Below are 20,662 nucleotides of genomic sequence, written 5' to 3' on the forward strand. Positions count from 1 at the left end.
CTTCCCTACTCCTGATCACGAGTTAGCCTCTTGAGATCCCGAGAACCTGAGTTAATATCACGAGATCCCGAGAAAATAAGTCGGGATCTCGAGATCTCGAGATAATAAGTCGGGATCTCGAGATAATAAGTCGGGATCTCGAGATCTTGACTTAGTTTCTCGGGATCTCGAGATAATAAGTCGGGATCTCGAGATAATAAGTCGGGATCTCGCGATAATAAGTCGGGATTTCTTTCCTTTTTTTTTCTTCTCCATGTCCCCTTAGGGGCTCCGTAATTTTCCAACAATGCACACAGGGAACTTTTCTTACCTTTCTTACACACCTCTTCACCTTCTGTGGTGGCAACATGCTCTTTTTGAAGTTTTACTCTGGCTATAGTTATTTGTAAACTTCAGCAACTGGCTATGTTTTTATTTTATTTTTTTGCAGTAGTTTCTTTAATTTTAGAGATAAACACTTATTATCCTTAATTATCATGTTCTCCTGTTTTTCTCATTGTTAAAAGTGGCTAAAAGAAATAGGTCCACAAATTATGTCATATTTGTATCTCAAAAAAATTAAATGATGGGCCATTAAATAACAGTTTTTTGGCAACCTAGTGGTAGTGGTAAAAAAAAAAAAAAAAACCTTTTTCAATTAGATTCATTACATTTATGTTAAGAAAGCCAATAACTGTGTCACAATAAAATCATTTTATTGTTTTAAAAGTAGAATCTTTCTGAATCTCCATTACTTATTTTCACAATAAGAAATCTAAAATAGATCCCAGCCAAAGTTTGACCATCTCATCTACTGCAGTTTTTGTGGTTGTTTGAATCCAAGATTGCCTTAACAGAAAAAAGGACAATTGAAGATTATTTTTTTAAAATAGAAGCTCTGTCTTGCAATATCTAACGGAACTAGATAGCTAGATAGCCCGACCGAGTTGCTTCGCAAGACAGACTTCACTGTGACAAAACATAACATGGTGTTTTAAAATTACGATCTTGTCTTAAATTATGTTTTACAATAAGACAGATTTATGTATCACAACTTTTTTTTTTTGTTAAGAAGGAATGCCGTTATTTATGCGAGTGATAACAAAACTAGTTAATTTCATTAAAAATCTTTTTAATGATTGCCAACATCACATTGATCAAATATTACCAAAACACATTGCTAAGAAAACAAAGATAGTGTAAGGTAATTGGAACCACATATTGAAGCATGATGATGTTCTGGCTCCTTCCAGCTCCAGCAGTAGTACTAAATCATAACGTACTCCTAACCACAGTCTTGTCTTTGTTTAGCTTCCTGCTTTCCATTTCTTCCATCCTCTTTTACAGGGATGATGTGAATCACCACGTGAAAATAGTAAACATACAGTAAAGGTATTTTCTCTAAATAATTCAGCAATCTTGAGCCCTTTTTAGACTCAAGGTTTACCTGCGGTCCTTTCTAAAAGCCTTCTACTTAACAGCAGTTTTCTGGGAGTGTATCCACAGTGGATCATATTGCTGTAGCGCCTGATGTCTTCCTCTGTCATTCAAATAGGTATGTGGTTATGAGCTGCAAGGAGATATCTTGTTGTACGTTTGTCTGCTTGGTGCGTGCTCCAATAATAGTAATAATAATAATAATAAAATACTCAAAATGAAACCTTGGTGTAATGATGACCTTAAACACAATGACACCCTTTCCCATAACATTGTCCTGTCCAATAGGCCAGAACTCCCCTAAGAGGCCTTACAGCAAAGTCTAGGAGGAACCAAATGAGAGAGAAATCGATTACTTTCCTCTCTCCACTGTCTCTGCCCTGGCTGAATTACTGAAACAAGATGCTGCACTTAGAGGAGTCTTTGGAGAGCTCGGGGGAAAGAAAGAGAGGTGGGTGAGAGAGAAACACTTTTAGGGACATGGGTGCCATTTAGACGAGGACCATCTTCTCACAGAAAGCCACTAAAAGCAGCGAATGATCATCTTCCTGTCCCCGGCTGGGAGGTGGTTAGCCTCCTGTGGTTAAGTGAATACAGAGCTTACATTTGGGTTTGAGGTCAAGGCAAGATCATTAAAAGAATATTTATTTCTGAACTCCAAGCATGCATCATTTCGCTTCTGACTTCAGTTCAGCATGTCACTGGTGCCCGCATGATCACATTTCGATGCTCTGAAGCAGCCTTCATGATGTCACACCGTGTTGTTTAGCGTCGGCTCGGACTTTTATTGTCAAAAGTACGGAGATAAAATTGAAACTAGTTCGTCTGGCAGACAGAACACGGTGCTTAAGGGACCCAATCCATGTAAGTGCCATTAAGTGGAAATTGCCGTTCACATATTCCAGTGGTTTGATTAATTATGCTCTCTCATGTGTTTTGATAAAGGCCAAATGAAATATGGGGAGCAAATTGCATTGTGTTTCTGTATCCTGTTACGTAAAAGCAGTTTAATTATTGACACATGTTTTGCCACCTGGCAGGGGAAGGGATTGTCGGACATGAATAGGAATCATACAATGAATGTTACGAAAGAGCAGAAATGGTACTTGAAATACCACATGTTTCTGCATCTGAGGCTTGGTTGATGCTTCTGCCCTCGCACTGGCTCATCCTTCTTGTTGAATCAGAGCAAAGTGCAAGAAGATGGCAACCTTCTAAAGGAAGCATTGCGATTAAGTGACTTGACTTTGAAATTCATTTAACTTTGTGAGGCAGGATTGCTTCTTGAAAGGTCTTCTCTGGCAAACATGGCATTAAGGCAATATTTTATGATGGCTGTGTAGCCTCTCTGGGGGACTAATGGATCAGTGCAGGCTTTGTGTGATATCTTAAGATAGCTCTTTCTGATCAGACGAGAGGCTTAGTTACAGACACTACTTTGAACTCAAAGAATCAGCGTAAGACAACAAGCAAATTTGCAGCTTTTAATTGAAACGCTTCCTTTTCCACCCTCTCTTTCTTCCTTTTTCGTCTTTGTTCTCAAAGAGTTTCTGAAGAGCAGCACCCTCTAGTGCCATGGAGATTGAAAGACAACAATATGCCTTCTGTTGTACTCTGTAATACTTAGAGTGCACTTCATTCTGTATTCTACAGTGTATGTGGAGGTATTAGCTCATAAAACCCTCCTACTGTTGTATGAACCGACTGACGTCCCTCAGCTCTATATGAACAGCAGGGCCCTGATACTCAGTCCCAAGCTGTTCCTGTTTGCCCAGAACGATCAGGCCTGGCCTCATGCTCCCTACCTGATCTAGTTGACTGGGCTGTGTAAGTTAGGTAGGCAGTCCCTGTCTCCATTCCCCTCCTCCCTCCCAATATGCACTTGGACGGGGGCTCAGGCTGCACCTTTTGTGTTCCACAGGGATAGGGGGCCAGATGGAGGAATTTGATTAACCAGCAGTGGAGGACCAAATGTTCAATTGGATACAGAACCAGTTGGAAGACGGGAGTGAGCGAGGGATGAGGCGGGGGTAGAGAGAGAAATCTAAAATGGCTGGTCATGTGCGCTGGCCAACACTTTTCCAAAGGGGAGCCCAAGCAGACACTGAGGTGTAGTAATGCAGAAGCCCTTTTCCAAGTACCAGCTGGGCCTTTTAGGAGCCTCTATCCCCACAGCAGACACTCAGCAGCCTCCGAGCAGCTTGACTTTACCATATGTGGAACTTTTTTATGCTCCACCTGGTTTCCCCAGGGGTCTTGTGCCGCTGGGATGCTGGAGGCAGGTGAATTGCTCTTAATGCAAGGCACTGAATCACTGGGCCAAATACATGAGGGAAGTGCCTGGGGAGTGGAGAGGAATCTGTAGAAAGATGGACTGGCACGACCTTGGTGCTCGTGCCTGCTTTAGCTAAGAAAAACTCATGATGCGTCATCATGCCTCTACTCTATGCACAGCTCTGTTTTAGTTATGTAAAAAAAAATATATATATATATATATATATATATATATATATAACTAATCTTTTCACTAAGCACTTTGTTTGTGCTGTTCTCTAAAACATTTTCTTAGTTTTGAAGTTTTCGGTTGCGATTATTAGAATTGCATCTTTGTTTAAGGTATACCTGCCAAATATTTCTAGTATTGTCGTGGCTTGTTTAAATGACCAGGCCTTCAAAAACCAATTTCTTCTCCTTGAACGTCAGTTACTACATCTAAATAAAATCCAGTGCAATAGTTTGACTTCAGAAGTAGATTTGTAGATAATGTTCACTTGTGCGTAATTGAACCTCAGCATAAATCCACCTGTTCTATGAAGACCTCACAAGTCTGAAGAAGTTATGAAGACCAAGGAATACAGTGGCACCGCCTTCAAACAACATCAACATTGCAGTGGTTTAAAACAAAGGTTCTCTATTCTGGAACTCAGGGCCCACTGTCCTAACTGAACTAACTCACCCTATCCCTCGTTTTAAGTGTTTCCTTACTGCAGCACATTTGACATAAATGCATGGCAGTTATTAAGCTTCTGCAGCACTTGATGACATGCTGAGAAGACAATGCGGTTCTTTGAGTCATGTGTGCTGGGGCAAAGATGCATTGAAAACATGAAGGAATGTGGGGCCCTGAGGAAAAGAACTAAGAATAATTGGTGTAGATCAAAGAAGATTGAAAACCCAGTTAAACTACAAACTCAGATATAATTGAAAGTATCTGACAAAAAACAGGTAGAAATATTAACTTTTTGTGTGGAAACCTTGTAGAGACATACCCCGACAAACTTCCAACTATAATTGAAACAAAGGGGTTTTGCAAAGTGTTGACTCGGAGCGTGTGACTGCAAATGCGTGCCACACTTTTTCAGATGCTTAGCATACTTTTTTAAAACTATGTTTTCCTTTTCTTCCATTTCACAATGATGTGCTGTATTTTGTAGGTGTGTCACCTAAAATTCCAGTAAAATACGTTCAACTTTGTCGTGGCAACATTATAAAATGCAGAAAAAGTTCCAGGAGTAGTTTTATAAGGTGTTATACAAGCATAGCTTTCTCGGTCCAGGCCATCAGGACAGCTACTGTAGGTCAGTTGAGTGAAATTTCGGCCAAGATGATGGGGATGTGGTCACTCTCCTGCCTGCACCTGTCTTCCTGATTCTGTGGCACAGAGCCAGAGGTCAGGGGTCACCACAGGGGGCTGTCAAGGTCAAAGGTTTATCACTCTCCAAGGGGTCTTGGAGCCATCACTCAGATCCTGCAGTACACACGCTCTGCCCAGTCGAATTTCCCTCTTCCCCCACTTTTTCTAATCCTTCCAAATGGCTCAGGCAAAACTCCTGACAGCAGTGAGAGAAACAAACTGTGGGGTGTTGAGCTCTAAGCCATCAGCTGGAGATTTAACTTTGAAAAGATTCCCTTTTTACTCGCTGCCCTTTCCACCAATCTGAGGGCACACCAGAGTCCAAGCACCCAGAGCAGCTGCCCTCTGACCCTGCCAGCGGTTGTTGGTTTATTTTGTTTGGGCATTTGAGAGGGAAGGGGGCCTGCTTTTGACAGGTCAGGCAGCAGGACTTGGATGAGGTCTTTAGCCAAGAAGGGCCAGAGAGGGAGAATTTCACAGCTCGAGAAAAGACACACAAGCTACGCTGGGCTGGCTTTGCTGCTCCAGCTCCAGCTCCAGCATTATACCCATGATACTGGATTAGTTGTCATATTCATGGAGACATGTGGAAAATGGGCTAATTTGGGGGGCGATTCATGCAAAGTCAATTCCATCATGCAGGCAGAAATTCCACGATACCTCTGTTTGTGCAGCTGTGCCCACTTCTCAAATTACACCAACCCCCTTCACAACCCTTTCTGCTCCCCTTTACTTCCTTTGAGCGTGCCAGGAGCCTCACACAGGTCTTGTACTTATCTGGGACTAAAGTAAGAGATTATGAAACATAAAGGGGAGCCGTGAGGTAGAGCCACGGTTCTTCCTCGGGTCGGTGGAGGGGTGTGCTATATAAGGGGCAAGCAACGAAGCCACATCAAGAAGTACTAACCATCAGGCTGTAGCACCAAGTCTGACAGACCGCAGGGAACAGACCTGCCGCATCGAGTCTGTCAGCTGTTCCAGCAGTTCAGTGCAATCGTGGGAGCCCCTTCCACTGGGACTGTGTTACTGAGGGCCTTTCTTCTCTGCTTCTGTTTTATTTTGGGGGGGAAGAGGGAGGAGGGGTCAGGGAAGGCAGGGTTGCAACTCTGTGTGCAAGAGGGGGTTTCGAGGGGTATAATTTAGAGCACAGAGGGAGCTTCGTCTCTCCATCTTATGATTTGGAGGTGAAGACAAGCGCCCTCGGGGGCCCCCTGTCAGAGCTTTTGGGCGCGCTCAGTGCAGACTTCAATAAAAACACACAAAAAGAATTCCCCCACAAGGGCGCCTGGCTGAATCGCTGACGCCAATGTAAAAGATTCAGTTTTTTCTGTGAATCATTTAGTACACGACCCCAAGCTTGCCAGACAACGTGACAATAACAAGGAACTACTGCTCCGTCCTCCTCGTCGAGAAATAACGGGGAGTAGTTGCAACCAACCAGCGGAGAAGGGCCAAATGATTTCTTTCACACCAGCAATTTCACACATCGATCATCCTCTGCCACTCCTCCATTTTCCTTCCTCTACTCCCACCTCTCATTCCCCCCTTTTCTTTCCTCCTTTCACTGTATTCCTGTCATGACAAATGTCAAACACAGTCAGTTAGGTGTGTGTGTGTGTGTCTCTGTGTGTGTGTTTTCTTTTTTTTATTTTCTTTTTCTCTTTTTGGCAAGCAAGATGTTGCCAAGTCGAACGTGCGCTGGGAGAAGACTGCTGCAGAAGCATCACACTGGAGCATCAGCATCAGATATTTCTGTGAAAGTAACAGAAATGTTTGAAGGTGTTGTCACAAGCTCACAGGTTCCTGCTGTTTGTGTGCACCGGAGGGAAATGGCACCTTCTCAGCCCTTTTGTCTCCTCCCTCTCCGTTGTTGTTTTTTTTTAAACTTATTTCTCTGTTTGGTTGTTATCACTTTTTACTATGGTTAAGAATCTCAGCATGGCTGTTTTTTGTTGGTTTTGACAGTGGGGGTCGGTGTTACAGTCGGAGTTAAAATTAGAGGAGTTGTTTCTCTGAGCGACTTGGAGACATGTCATCTTCTGGAAGCGGCAGGGAGTCTGTCAGTCACAGCCATGGTGTGTTTTAATCATCTCTGTCCCACTTGGTGGAGCGCTGACGGTTAGAGTGAGGGTTCCCTCCCCTGGACAATACCAGTGCGCTAGAATCTCATATGCTCTGATGTCAGACACAGCAACCGGTTAAGAAATATGAGACGTTTTCTTCCGCAAGTTAATCCTACAAATTCAATGGGGGAATCAAGCGACGTCTGGTGAATCTGACGACGTATCACAAGCGTGTTTGAAAGGCTTTTGTGATCTTTCAAAGGATGTGACAGCTGGAAGGAGATTGGCAACAAAATAGCGGGAGTTTGTCACTATATTAAGAGAATGAAGTAGATGGAATAATCAAAACTTATGATGTGTTTGAAGCTTAATGAGCTGGGGCTCCCCCCAAGCGAGCAACAATAGCAGTGTTTTGTAATCCTATAGCCATTGTCACAACACACCAAGGAATTAACAATATGCATTTATTTTTACATAAAAGTGCATATTTTGTTTGATTATGTAGCAGCAGTGACAGCAAATCTTTCCTTTCAGCTGCTCTGCGAAGACGAACAACCCTCAGAGCTGAGAAGCTCTGGGCAAAAAGTCAGGCTGTAGAGTCCCTTAACCCTCAGTCAGAATGGGCATTTCACCTCAACCTAACCCTGGTCGGAGCACGCTCACTTTTGTCCATTCCAGAGGCTCCTTTTGGGACCATCTTTTGACAATCATAAGTTGTCGTGGTTCCTGAAGAACTTTCGTTGTAAAAGCTTCCTGCTGACATCCTTGAAATCAGTAATGCTCTCCAGTCTGTCGTCATTCTATGATTGCGTTTGCTTGTTCAAAGAAATGCCATTTAAAGCATCAACATTTGAACTTTTTTGAAGTAAAAAAAAAGTTGCTTAATTTGAAGAGCATCCACACCCCTTTAATCTTTTCATACTTTATGAGGTTATTATAACAAACTTTAAAGTGCATCTCTGGCTGATAGTCTCACACCTTTGGCAGCCTTTAATTTATTTTAATTTTGAGTTTTATTTGTTGGGATTGCGTTGTATTTAGCTCCATTTACCATCCCATTAAGTTTGACCTGACTCCCAGCCCCTGTTGAAGAAAAGCATCACAAAAACCTTATGCTGCTACCACCGTGTTTCACCGGGGCTGATAAGTTAATGTGCCAAAAAGTTCAAATTCAGTCTCTTTTGTCCAGACCATCTATTTCCATTGATTGAAACCACGTGACCTGCATAGTTTATTGCAACTGAGACTTTTTATGGCATTCTTTCAAAAATGTCTTTGTTTCTCTTTTCTTACATAAAGGCTAGATTTGTTTACAACTTATGGATGTCATGTTGATTTTCAAAATACTGTGTGATGTTGTTTTATAGCCTAACCATTATCCCCATCTCTATTCCTAACCCATCTTCTATGTTCCTTAGTCTTAATGGTGCAGTTTGTTCTCTAATGTTCTGTGACAAACCTCTTAAATCTTCACAGATGAATTTATACTACCATGCAGTAATAAACAGGTGAGCTGCTGAAGATAGTTTCATTGAATATCATTTTGGTAAAGAGGCAAAAGAGAAGAAGCATACTACACCTTTTTTTTAAACATTTCTTTTAAATGTGCATTTGTAATTCTGCATACAATTTAAAATTGTTTACTGATTTCTGTAGCATTAGGCCACTTACCATCACCTTCCTAAAATTATGGCCTAAGTCATTTTTCGCCAAAAATATATTTTTTTTCAATTGTCTAAATCATCTATTGGAAAGAAAAAGGTGCTGAGAGTGACATAAGCCATTATTTTAGAAAGATGACGATAGAGGTTTGTCTTTGGATAAAAGTGGAGAAGTTCACTGTGTCTTAATACGTATATGTGCCTATTTTATGGAGAAAAAAAACCCCCCACAAAAAACATTTATTTGTTTTTAGTGCTATCACACTTTACGTCTTATTATCTTTTCTATGGTGACATTTTCCACAAATATCTTGTCAGTTGTGCTTCAAACAGAGGTACTTAGAAAAATATCCCTACAAGCTCCTGAGCAATTAGTCCAGCTGCCTGCCTTTGTCCACCTACCTATTGTGTTTTTTGTAAAACACTATTCTCTTACACCTCCACTTACTCCATCCTCTGAGACAGGGCTGGAAATCCAAGGCTCTGAGTTGAACCCACAGTTGGTTTAAACATAATGAAATGTATGTCATGTCTCCGGCTCACTCCCTCTGGCTTCTCTTCACCCCTGCCTCCCCCATCCCACCGCAAATGCACCGTCTTTGACAGGGAGGCCTCTGTGGCTTCTGCTGCAGTGATCTTTAGCCCCGTTAGGTCACACCGACTATTTAGGATGTCCCTGCGATTTGAGGGTGGACTCAACCATAGATGCACGCTTCATAACATTGACTGCAGAGAGAGAGGGTGGCAAAGTTTTGGACAGCCATGGCAAGCCTCTTAGAAACCATGGCTGATTCAAAGAAAAAAAAACAAACCTCCTCTCTTAGTAATAAATTGATGCTACAGTGTCCTTGTTATAAACGTCAGAGTTAGTAGTGCTTACCATATCCACGCATGGGGCGCCAAAAAAACATGCACATCTATTCTCTAGTTTCTACTTTTTCATCTATTTTGTCTCTTCTCCCCAACGGTGTACACATAATAGAAACCATGGCAACGCAAATCAGGTGCAGTTTCTGGAAAAAGGACACAAGCTGAGCCATTTCAGATGATGCTTATTTAAATTTCAACATATATTGACTCAGCTCAGTATCTGTGCCTTTTTTTTTTATTTTGTATCCAATCTGTATGCAGATGAGACTGAACCCACAGAGCGTCTGTACGTATTTGTGTTTATGAGGCTGCGTATGTGGTTTACCTAAAGCTTTGGAGCGTTTGGCTTTTTGTGTTCCCCGGCGCACATACATGCATGGACATGTGTCTGTGCATAGATATCGCGGCTCGAAAACGAGTGTGCATGTCCACTATATTAGACAGAAGCGCGTGAGGGGGGCGCCCCAGCGTGTGTGTACTGCTGTCTGTTCAGAGCTCTCCGCGCCAGCAGGGTGCGCCATTCCAATTTACCCATCAGCCGAGGAGGCAGGGGGTAAAAGCGCGGGGCATCGCTGTCGGAGATTTCACATTCGAGGGACAAGATTACCTGTCAGGGGACCCCTGTGTGGAGGTGATGAGGGAGGGTGACTGCAGGGGCACAGTGTGGGGGAGTTCAGACTGTTTGGGGGGACAGGAGGAGTGCTGAAAGATGGGGAGGGTAGCACGACTAAAAACCACCCTGAAATCCATGGGTTCTCTGTTTTCTGGGGAGCATAGCTGCCAAGTTGCACATCTGTTTGACACCAGGCGCTGTGGTATGGCAGTCAGGGGCTGTCTGTCCTGATTCACATCTCTTCGCTCTCTACTTTGTTGCGAGAATCTAAACCACTGTTGGAGCTCTGTGTCTGCAGAGAAGCTTGCAAAACATTTTCTTTCTATATGAAGAAAAAGAAAACCAAAAAAAAAAAAAGAAAAACACAGAGAAAGCATGAAAGGAAGATGTAGTGTAGCATGGCTCAGATTTAGATTTTTCTCTTGCATGTGCCTCTACGCTCGCCCCTCTTGAATTTATTCACATTTTGAACCATTAAAATCACACACCAGACTGCTTTTTTATGCTGTTTTATGTGATAGACTAAAATAAAACACTTAAAATAATTACCAGTAACTCTGTTTTTTGTTGTTGTTTTTTCACATTTCTGTGACCAAACTTTCATTTCCTTTACGCCTTATAAGTTTCCATCAGTGACTGTTTTTTTCCCCCTACTCTGCCATAAATGACAGACTTGTGATTTGCACGTTAAGGAGTTGTTTTGTTGTTGATTTCAGGCATGAATCTCTGGTGCTCTCCAGAAATGCAATGAGCCTCTTTGATTGCTTCTCACATTAATGTGCCATACTTATTTTATTCGGGGGCAACAAAGTAAAGGGTGGATTAATACAAATGCACACCTTGTTATAAATTTAATTTGATCAGAATTGTTGAAAACCATGAATCTATTTCCTTATATATATGTCTAAGTTTGTTAGGATCGATCTTATAATATCTGTGTAAAATACAGAAAGTGGAAAAGTTGCAAGGATATGAACAAAGGGGTATAAATACTCTTCGAAAGGCACTTTATGTGTTAAGAAACTCGGCGCTTGAAACACCAGATTGAATCGTTCCTTAAAGCCCACAGACCCAGCTTGCTCTCATCTGTGTTCGTTCTGCTTATGTTTAAGTGTCAGCCAAGATAACTAACGCTGCTCCAGAGATCCTTAAAGTCTGTTGGGAGACGGGACATTCCAAACTGCAGACCTCATTCTTTACCCCATCTCTGCTGCCATTAGTTAATTATATGCAGGTGTTTTCCTTTCGCAGTCATTTTTGTTGTTGTTGTTGTTCAAGACCTAATAAAATGTAGCCATAAGAACAAAAAGCCAGAAAGGCGGCGAGAAGAAAAGGGGGGAAGATGGTGTCGGAGGAAGTGGCTGAATGTGCTGTGTGAAGCAAATTATTGCCCCCATGTAGATTCATCAGTTCTCCCTGCTGGATTAAGGAAGGGCCTTTCTAATGAAGTTCGCCCCGTCAAAATGAAGGGACTAATTCTGATTTAGCTGAGGTAATGAACTTCCCCTCTCCTAGTGAGAGCAGCGCCATGGGGTGAGGAAAGAGGGGTGGCGGTGTAAGAAGAGGAGGGGGCAAAGCAGAGTGGCAGCAAGAGCGAGACGGAGGCAGGTCGAGGATTGAGTACGGGAGAGATCCGTGGAAGGAGGACAAGATAGAGCCAGGAGGAAGAGTGAATGCAAGGGAAGAAAGAGAAGAAAAAAAAATTATGCAAAACGGCTGTCTCGTATTTGCTGAGATGTATTAAATTTCCAGTGCGGGTGCCTGTGTTATATAAAATTATGTTAATGTCTTGTGGCCCGCTGCGAATGGCGGCTTGCTGGTCCTGAGCATGCGTGGCTGGCCGCTACACGGAGCGCGCTCAGTGGGACTCAGCTTTTCTATTAAGGAAAACCTCTAGACACCTGATGATGAATTCTCTCTCACCAAATGTTCCCCCTTTTTTGTGTCGAAAATATGAGCGCTTCTCTAAATGACTTTGGAGAGCCTGGCATGGCGCTTGGCGGCCCGCATCTAGCAGGGGGGAGAAAGGGTTTTAAAGAAAGGGGGGCAAGTGGAGGGTGCGGGGGGGGTCCCTTTGCATCAGGCTAAGGGAGTCAATTAAGGCAAGCACTGATAATTATAAGCCGGCAGAACGCAGGGGCTGGCTAATTGTACAGTGTTCCATGCCGCGAGCCCAGCCAAGGGGCCGTTCCTCAACACTCTCCTTCCTTGCTCTTTTGTGTGGACCGTGAACCCCAAAGACCCCTCATACTTCAGCCTGACAATGCCACAGTGAGGCTTGCAGAAAGAAGATGTTAAAAAAAAAAAAAAAAAAAAACGAGAAGAAGAAGAAAAAAGTCCAGCATGTGCCCATAATTAACATTTTACATTCAGGCCACTCACTCTTAAGAGATCTAAATTAAAGTACTGCCTCGTTTCTTTTTTTTTAAAAGCTCCTGAAAGTTTTATTGTTTCCCTGCTTGTTTGTAATCCTTACTTTGTACACCAACTTTTATCCAGTCTTAGAAAGTCAGGGCAAAGAGGCTTGACCTTTACTTCCTCCTGAACACAAACAGGCCCTGTAGTTTAGAATAGGTATGTATGTGGAGCAAATTAGAGCATTTCAGTGTAGTGGTATTTTTTGTGTGTGGCTGTAGGGGGTCCAGCACTCCATGCAATCCATCTCAGGCAGCCTGCATTGTTTGTCCCCAATGGACCTCCGTACCTGCCTGCAGCTGCTGCGCCTACATATCATTCGTTAGCACGTATTTGCCTCTCACCTTTGTTGTTCTGGATCTCTCCCTTCTCATTTTTTTTTCTCTCTACAGCTACAGTGACCTACGCACTGTACAACTTGTCAAATGTTTTAGTTGTTTTGTGTTTTTTCCAGTTTAAGCATAAAAAATGATTTGGTGACTTAGGACGGGAGGTTTAAAGCTGCAAACACCAGTGCAAGTTGTAATATCAAGTTCTACAGCTGGATTTCTTCTTCAAGGCTATCCCTAGCTTTAGCTCCCCCTAATGGTCCTACAGCGATCATTAGCAGACATTATTGTTCCGAATTTGCCTGAAATCGTCACACAGCTAAGGTGGGATATGTAAATCTGACTTGTGCAAGTAAATGCATATTTAACACATTCTGGGGATCATGTTGGAAGTACTCTACCACCATCTAGTGGTCAAAGTCTGGCCCAGTCGCATACTGAATTCCTTGAATATATTGAGATTAACAATCCCTTCATAATTTTGAGCCTGTTTGTAAAACAAACACAAACATATATTTTTTTTTATAAAATTCCAAAAAAATATATCTTCAAGCTCAATGAACAGAATTATCATCTATGTTTGCTTTTGGAGAAAAATCTGAAATGCTGAGAAAATAATATATTTTTTATGCATTCATTTGCATATTCTAGTAGATTTTAGGGTAAAGCATATTTTTAAAGCTCTTCAAACTAGACACCACATTGTTTTTTTGTGCTGTTAAAAGCCTGTTATCTGTGAAAAACGTAACATTTGTAAGTATACTTGCCAGTTCATTTCCAAGTCTAACCTCGTCTTCCTCGTGTGCATAATTAAGTAAACATTAAGGTTGCCACCCAGGAGTGATAAACCGGGATGGAAATTGGACTCAAAATGCAACCAATTTTTTGTCATCAGGAACTGAAATTATAATCATTTACGTTCATTTGCAAGCATACTTGTTGGATGACAAGTAAAACCAATTTCTGAGCAATATGAAACACACTTAAGATATATTTTAACACATAATACAATAGTAGCGATAAGAGTAAATTTTTTCTGACAAGTTAAGCCACAGTTTGATAACATAGCAGACGGTAAATCATGTGTTGGATGTCAGCTAAAAATCTAAAAAAATTAGCTGTCCCACCTAAATAGGAAGTGACTCACAAGTCTCTTCCCAGCCGTTTTTTTTTATTTTTTTTTTTTGCGTCTTCTCTTCCCTCTGTCCTCCTGCATGTGACCTGAAAATCGATCTCAGCATGCCAAGTAGAACGATGTCTCAATTTCTAGAATAGATCCGAAGGAGAAAGGAACAATGAGTTGAGTGAGCTTGAACAGCTGTGCCGTTTTGTGGGAGCTCTTTCAGCACTCATGGTATGAAAAAGTTTTTACAATAATTCTAAAATGTAAATTTCACAGACACTTTTAGTGCTCATGTAAAAGAGATAAAAATGTTTTCAAAAGGTTTGATTTCTAATGACTGCTTAGACCAGTGAACCTTTTGACAGAACTCTCCTTTAGAGAAGAAAGTTTTCCAGGACCCTCCACCTTAACAAGAGTTATTTTTTGTTTGGATGATTGCCGTTTATATTTCAGTCTCCTATTTTTTTATCTTCTTTTGTCAAAAAGAAATAGTTTGATCTTTTTCAAAATAAAGTAGTAATTGTGTTTTCATAAAACAATAAAAATTGAAGTGCTTCATCAACTAAAATAATTTTAAAAAGGTGTTATCTTTTAAGACACACTAGAAGAAAATTATTATCAATATTATTGCTGATATTAAATTCATCGTCACTTTACTCTCACCAATATAAACAGAATTCTTTTTCATGTGTTTACAACTATTTGTCGAGACAACTATCTATCTCGAGATCAAACACATGAAATAATAAAATTAATTAAAATTAAATAAATTTTAAGATCATTAAAATCAGTGGACTCTTGTGACTGTGACAGAAATGAAAAAAATGAGCCAGATTTAAACATTAGTTAAGAGAAAAAGACAGGAATTTCCAAATGTTTTATAGGATTTTGAATTTTCCACATTCATTTACTTTTCTGTCTCTATTGTTTTGACAAAATATGTGAACTGCTGCAGATTTTATTACTATTGTTTAACCCAAGAATTTTTTTTTTTTATTGTTAGGTTTTTTTGAAGTGCAACTAGAACTTTGGTAAACTAAATAATAGAATAAATACATTTTAAAAATAAAAAAAAATTGGCTGACCCATTAGTCTTTACTCAGACACACATGCACGCACGTAAATTGTTTCAAATTAAGCCAAGAAAAAATAAAAAAAAACATAATGCTTTATATTTACTTAAGAGAAATATTAAATATATTGATGAAACATATTTGTAGAGAACAGATCTCTGTTTATTTCCTAACACTTACAGTAAATTTAACAGTGCTTATGTCTTCCTGTCCTCGTTCATAACATCTGCATGCCAGCAAACAGTGACACACTGACACCATTACTACGTTGTTACTGATTATCACCTAAGGAAACGGTTTTCGTTCCAAAACTTTAGAGGAAATAAGTCGCATTGTTTGCCGCATGGAGGCTGGACAGATTTGCCTTGTGAGAGCCCACAGCATCGCCGCGTCAGTTACGTTCCGGTGCTTTTCGTGCTACTTCCTGTCATAGAAAAAGTGCATAGTTGTTGAATGTGCAATGCAGAGACATGTTCAGTTTGAAACACTGGACAACTATATACATTAGCTCTGTTTGTGATAAATAAATAGACAAACATTAACAAAAAAGAGAGGGTACATGTTTGTTTAAATTAAGAAGTGTTGGTACAATATTTAAAATAAAAACACATCACCACCATTTGACTTGACCAATGGAAAACAAGCCAAAAGGGCTGTAGTAATTCTATAATTCATTGCGTTCTAATGGAAAGTTACTTTAATATGTTACATGTGGTATTTGTTTGGTTTGTTTTCTAAACTTGTTTAAAACAAATCTGAATTTATCTCTTATGTCAATTGTGAGATTGAATAGTCTTTAGTTGTTTAAAAGAGAAGATAGGGTGGACAAAGATGAATGCTGTCTATATAGAAAAAATATATAAATTTACTTGGTATGTTTGTGGAAAAAGGAGAAAGTGTCCTCATGATTTTGTCCCTCATGTTTTGTGAAATCCAAAAGGTGTTCTACTTGGCTAAACCCTTTGTAACAGTCGTTGAAGCGTTACGCATGTTTATCTCAACACAAAAACCTGTCACTTTGGTGTTTCTGCCTCTGGCCTGGTAGCCAGGGGAGCTGTGAAGCGGTTAATGTAGGCAGAGCGCGCCTGATCCTAGCAGGGGCCTAGCCCTGCTCTGATTAGCACCTCCAACGAGCTGCCATGCATCAGAGCTGACATTGTCTCAGAGTCTCGTTCCCCCACAATCCTCTGCTCTTGCTGTGTGAGGGCGTCACTGCTGACATGTCACAGCCTCACCCCTCCTTCTCCCTCTGCAGGTTGGAAATAATCCAAAGTTGGGAGAGGATCATGAGAGCTTCACGACCTGGGTTACCTTATCTGTACCTTCCTCTCGCAGAACAGAAAATGCATTTTACGTCCTCCGTCTTTACGGCACTAAAGCTTATCCTTTCCTGGTGCAGTCGTCCTCCAGCATTCTCCAGTATTTTCACTTTTATGAGTTGACGCATCAACACATATCCCTTCCTCTTTATGTTATATAATGATATTGTCATACATTTTGTAAATTAGGACATTTTACTTAATATGTCACAAGTACGCAGAAGTATTGATACTAGAAAATTATTATGGTTGGATATAAAGAAATGCAACATGAGCTGTAAGTTTAATGTCATTCTGCTGCAAGGGTGTCGTCCAAACCTTAATCTTTTGTGACCTAAAATTGCTTTTCTTCCAGTTTTGCCCCTTCCATTTTGCTCTGTCCATCCTTTCTTAAACACTGACCAGGATTCCTCTCCCTGCTATATAAATGCATTCAGTTTGTTCTCTATTGTTCTCTAATAACCACCTTTATGTAGAGGTGTCAAAGTAAAGTGGACTGAATACACCAGACCTTTTAAATTATTATTTATAATTAATAAAAATTATTTTATTTATTTTTGTTGTTCCACTTAAAAAAATGCCCCACTTTGTGTTGTGCTTCCACATAAAACAGTCAAAATAACATGACTCTGCTGCTTGCAAACTTACAAACTGAGAACAAGTTGAATGTGTGCGGATAGTTTTGCAAGACAATGAAAAAAAAAAAATCTCTAACTTGATTCTCTTTGCTCCTCTTAAACTGTGGAGGCAGGAAGACGGTATTAAAAATGTTCTCCCGTAGGCACCAGTTCTCCAATCAGTTTTGGTCCAGGGGGAGTCCATCCCTCTGAGTTCCCACCTACCACCTTCCCACCCCCATACTCTGCATTTCCCCGGTCCTTAATGGGCCACATAGTACTTCTGAAATGAGCTCTTGCCTTATGAGCAGTGCTTCTACCTCAAGAGAGCGCACCACACGGAGGTGGAGTCAATTTGTATTCACCCATAATTCCCTGGGCCTTAATCACGCAGATTTTCCCCCCATTATCAGTTAATGGATAGTTCCCGTGGAGAGAAGACGAAGTAAACCCACCTACTGTTTACAGGCCCGAAGCTTTCTCTTCTGCTGCCATCCAGCATCCTGCAGTGGCTTGTGTGTACAGCAGTGAGTCTGCTGAACAGCAGTTCTTGTTGGTTTATTAACACATAACTCCAACATCAGGCTGAAAAGTAGGAGACAGATGGTGAGGCAAAGGCGGAGTTCCTCATAAAACATGCTCATCCAAAGCAGGTATTCCTTTCCTTTTATTGCAACGTTTGACATTTTAGATACTCAGCCGCGCTTTGGCCTGTTAGTTTGAGAGGACAAGCTTTGATCGCTACGTCTGCTCCCTCTCCGCTTCTCTGAAACAGCCCATTCAAGTCTACTAAATATTCTCAATTTGTTCCCCCACTTGTTTGCTCATTACTCTCTGCAAGAAGAAGTGCCCAGATTGATGTCCTTAATATCATCTACTCTGGCGACGCACAAGCAACTGGGGTCCCTCTAATAGTGAGCTTCAGAGAAGCGTTCACTGTGCCCCAGAGAGGAGAGTAAATCTAAGTATCAGATTTTTCTCGTGGAAAACGAAGCGCTCTAATTCAAACTGCTTCTCAGCAGAATTGTTTAAAAGTAGTGAGGGACAGTGATGACTTTGGAACAGAATAAGATGAGGGAGATTTATTTATTTTTTTTAATTAAACAATGCCCCTGCATTGTACTTAATTACACACTGTCGTCTTAAATTAAGGTTACCTTTGGTTACTTTATTTTTAGTCTGTTACTCATCATTAGATAGTTATTTCAACCTTTACAGTTCTGTACAAAATAAATTATATGCCATGAATTATTTCACCTGTTGTCATAATTGTCAATACTAAAACAAACTTTTTTTTATAGCTTTTATATTTCGAAATATTGCCTTGCTCTTTTTTTAAAAAAAAAAAGTGTTGCTAATGTTAACTGTAGATGGGTTGAAGTGTTTTGAGCTGTGATTTGAATAAATTAAAAAAAATCTATATTTGCAATGACAGGAGGAAATCCACATGTTAGATGCTGTAAAAGCCTCGAGTTCACCCAAAAGGCAGTGGACTAACCAAAAACACAGAGCAAGAACTACAACGGGTTGCTTTAATTTCAAAAAGTTCAAGCACTGTGAATACTTGAGCTAAAGTTAACACACCATGCTCAGTAAACTCTGCCTGCATCAATTTTTACTCTGCTAAACTACAGGAGCCAGATCCGCAAGACCCTGCTTCCCAAACAACCTTCAACAGCACGCAGTTCTCTGGCTGGATAAAAAAGTAAACAGCACAGAGAAATAGAGGCCATTCTTTGTGAAAGTAGTTTTCCCCTCTCCCTCTCCTGTCCTCCACATGGGAGAGATATTAGGCGTTTGTGTTTTAAGGAGCTGTGAAATACATAAACCATGAGCCCCAGGAACGCGAGACCCTGTGGATATGCAGATGGGCTTACTTTGCTGGTGTCAGGGATGCTTAGAGGGAGCAGACGCAGGAGCAGTTCTCATCTAAAGGATTTTCTTAGGAGTGCAGGGGGACAGGGTGGTGGCAGCGAAGAACACCCGGGAGACTCAGAAAAACAGAATGGGAGGAGGGAGAGGGGAGGATAGCGAAAGAAAGGGAGAGAGAACTGACAGTCCCCCGTGGCCTTGTAACTATATCCAGAGTCTGCACGGTGCTCTAAGAGGGGTGGGGGCCCACACAGGGCCTTGCTGATTGGGCAGGCCTGGAGAAGGGCTGGGGGGGCAAAAGGAAGTGACCTCAGCCCAATGAGGCAGCTATAGGGGTGAGGAAGCTGACTTCCTCCCTTGGCTCTCACTAAGAAACAGGCTGCCAGCCTGATTCAGCCTCTGCTACTTTGCGGAATACAAACCCAGTCCTGAAGGCTGCATCAGCGGCCGAACACAGCATAACCTGCTCTGCAATCACTTAGACTAACTTTATCTGAATGCTTGTTCTCTGTCCATTAATTGTTGCTTGTTAGATTTGCTGGAATTATCTAGAATTTAAATTCACTAGTATAATTGTTTTTTGTTATATATATATATATATATATATATATATATATATATAATCAATAATTGCCTCCACATGACATCAAGTTCTGTTCATTTACCTTTTCATTGTTTCTTACAGCTGTAGTTTTGGTTGTAGTTCGTCTGTCTGCTGTGCCTCTGCATTTCATACTTTCCAGCATAAACATGGATCTGTCAGTCGTGGGATTTTATGCCAATATGATGCATCAATCCACATCCGCCCCATTGACATTTTGTACCTTCCTGATGAATATTGAGTACCAGCATTCAATATGTCATCTGGTACCCTTCTGCATGCCTAAATCCTCACATTCAGTCCACCTCTCACCTCTCAAAAAAGAACAAGATTTAAATGCTTTATGATTCAAATATATTTCAACAATTGTCTATATTTTATGCTTCTTCAGTCAGAAAAAAATGTAGTTCCAAATTAGAACTTTTTAACGTTAATCTGTGTAAAAGTTTATGTCTAAAACTCATCAGAAGTATATGCTGCTTAAGTGTAAGTGTAAAACATGGTGAATATGTCGAGAGAAACTAAGAATGGGCCACAAAGTTCACGCTATCAGTGACACGTGCCAGTGATTATTCTGCTCCATATACCATTTCATTTGAAATACGACCAAGTACCACTATTTTTTTTTTCTTTTTCAATTCTGATTGTCAAAATCACCAGGCTTGTCCTTTAAAATTGAAGTATTTCAACTTCCTGCCTCCGCTTTGGCCTCATGCACCTGCTTACAGACACAAACATAGACATTCGCTCGCACAAGGTCAGTCATGCAGGTGCGGAGTTATCTGCATAATGAAACAGGCCAGGTCTCTAAAGGGACGGCATTGTGTACAGGGGTCAAATGAGGGCTGCGCATATGGTGGAGGAGTGGGTCCGGCGTAAGCTGCGGCGAACTTGACCTCCAGTGTGCACATCCTAACACAGATAGGCAAACAGTGGCGATCAAAGAGAACAGCGATCCTCTTGCACGGCTGCATGAATGCACTCGCGCTACCCTCCCCTGCGCCTCCTCCCCCCAGTCCCCACCTTTCGCTGATACCTGGTGCTACACTCAGATGC

The 20,662-nt window shown here is 41.1% G+C and overlaps 1 protein-coding gene and 1 long non-coding RNA gene across 7 annotated transcripts in view; one reads left to right on the forward strand and one right to left on the reverse strand.

The window, feature by feature from the left end:
- Nucleotides 1-20,662, forward strand: part of znf521 (zinc finger protein 521) — a 121,946-nt gene that overhangs the window by 71,103 nt on the left and 30,181 nt on the right. The window lies entirely within an intron of this gene.
- LOC106958032 (uncharacterized) lies at nucleotides 8,297-19,521 on the reverse strand. Its single transcript, XR_001427078.1, has 4 exons — nucleotides 19,011-19,521; nucleotides 17,589-17,718; nucleotides 14,129-14,267; nucleotides 8,297-10,579 (listed from the first exon to the last, which is right to left on the reverse strand). It is a non-coding gene; the product is annotated as an uncharacterized LOC106958032 (long non-coding RNA).

Source organism: Poecilia latipinna, unplaced genomic scaffold, assembly GCF_001443285.1.
Source record: "Poecilia latipinna isolate Pla-1442-1.1 unplaced genomic scaffold, P_latipinna-1.0 Scaffold957, whole genome shotgun sequence".
NCBI classification, from domain to species: Eukaryota; Metazoa; Chordata; class Actinopteri; order Cyprinodontiformes; family Poeciliidae; genus Poecilia; species Poecilia latipinna.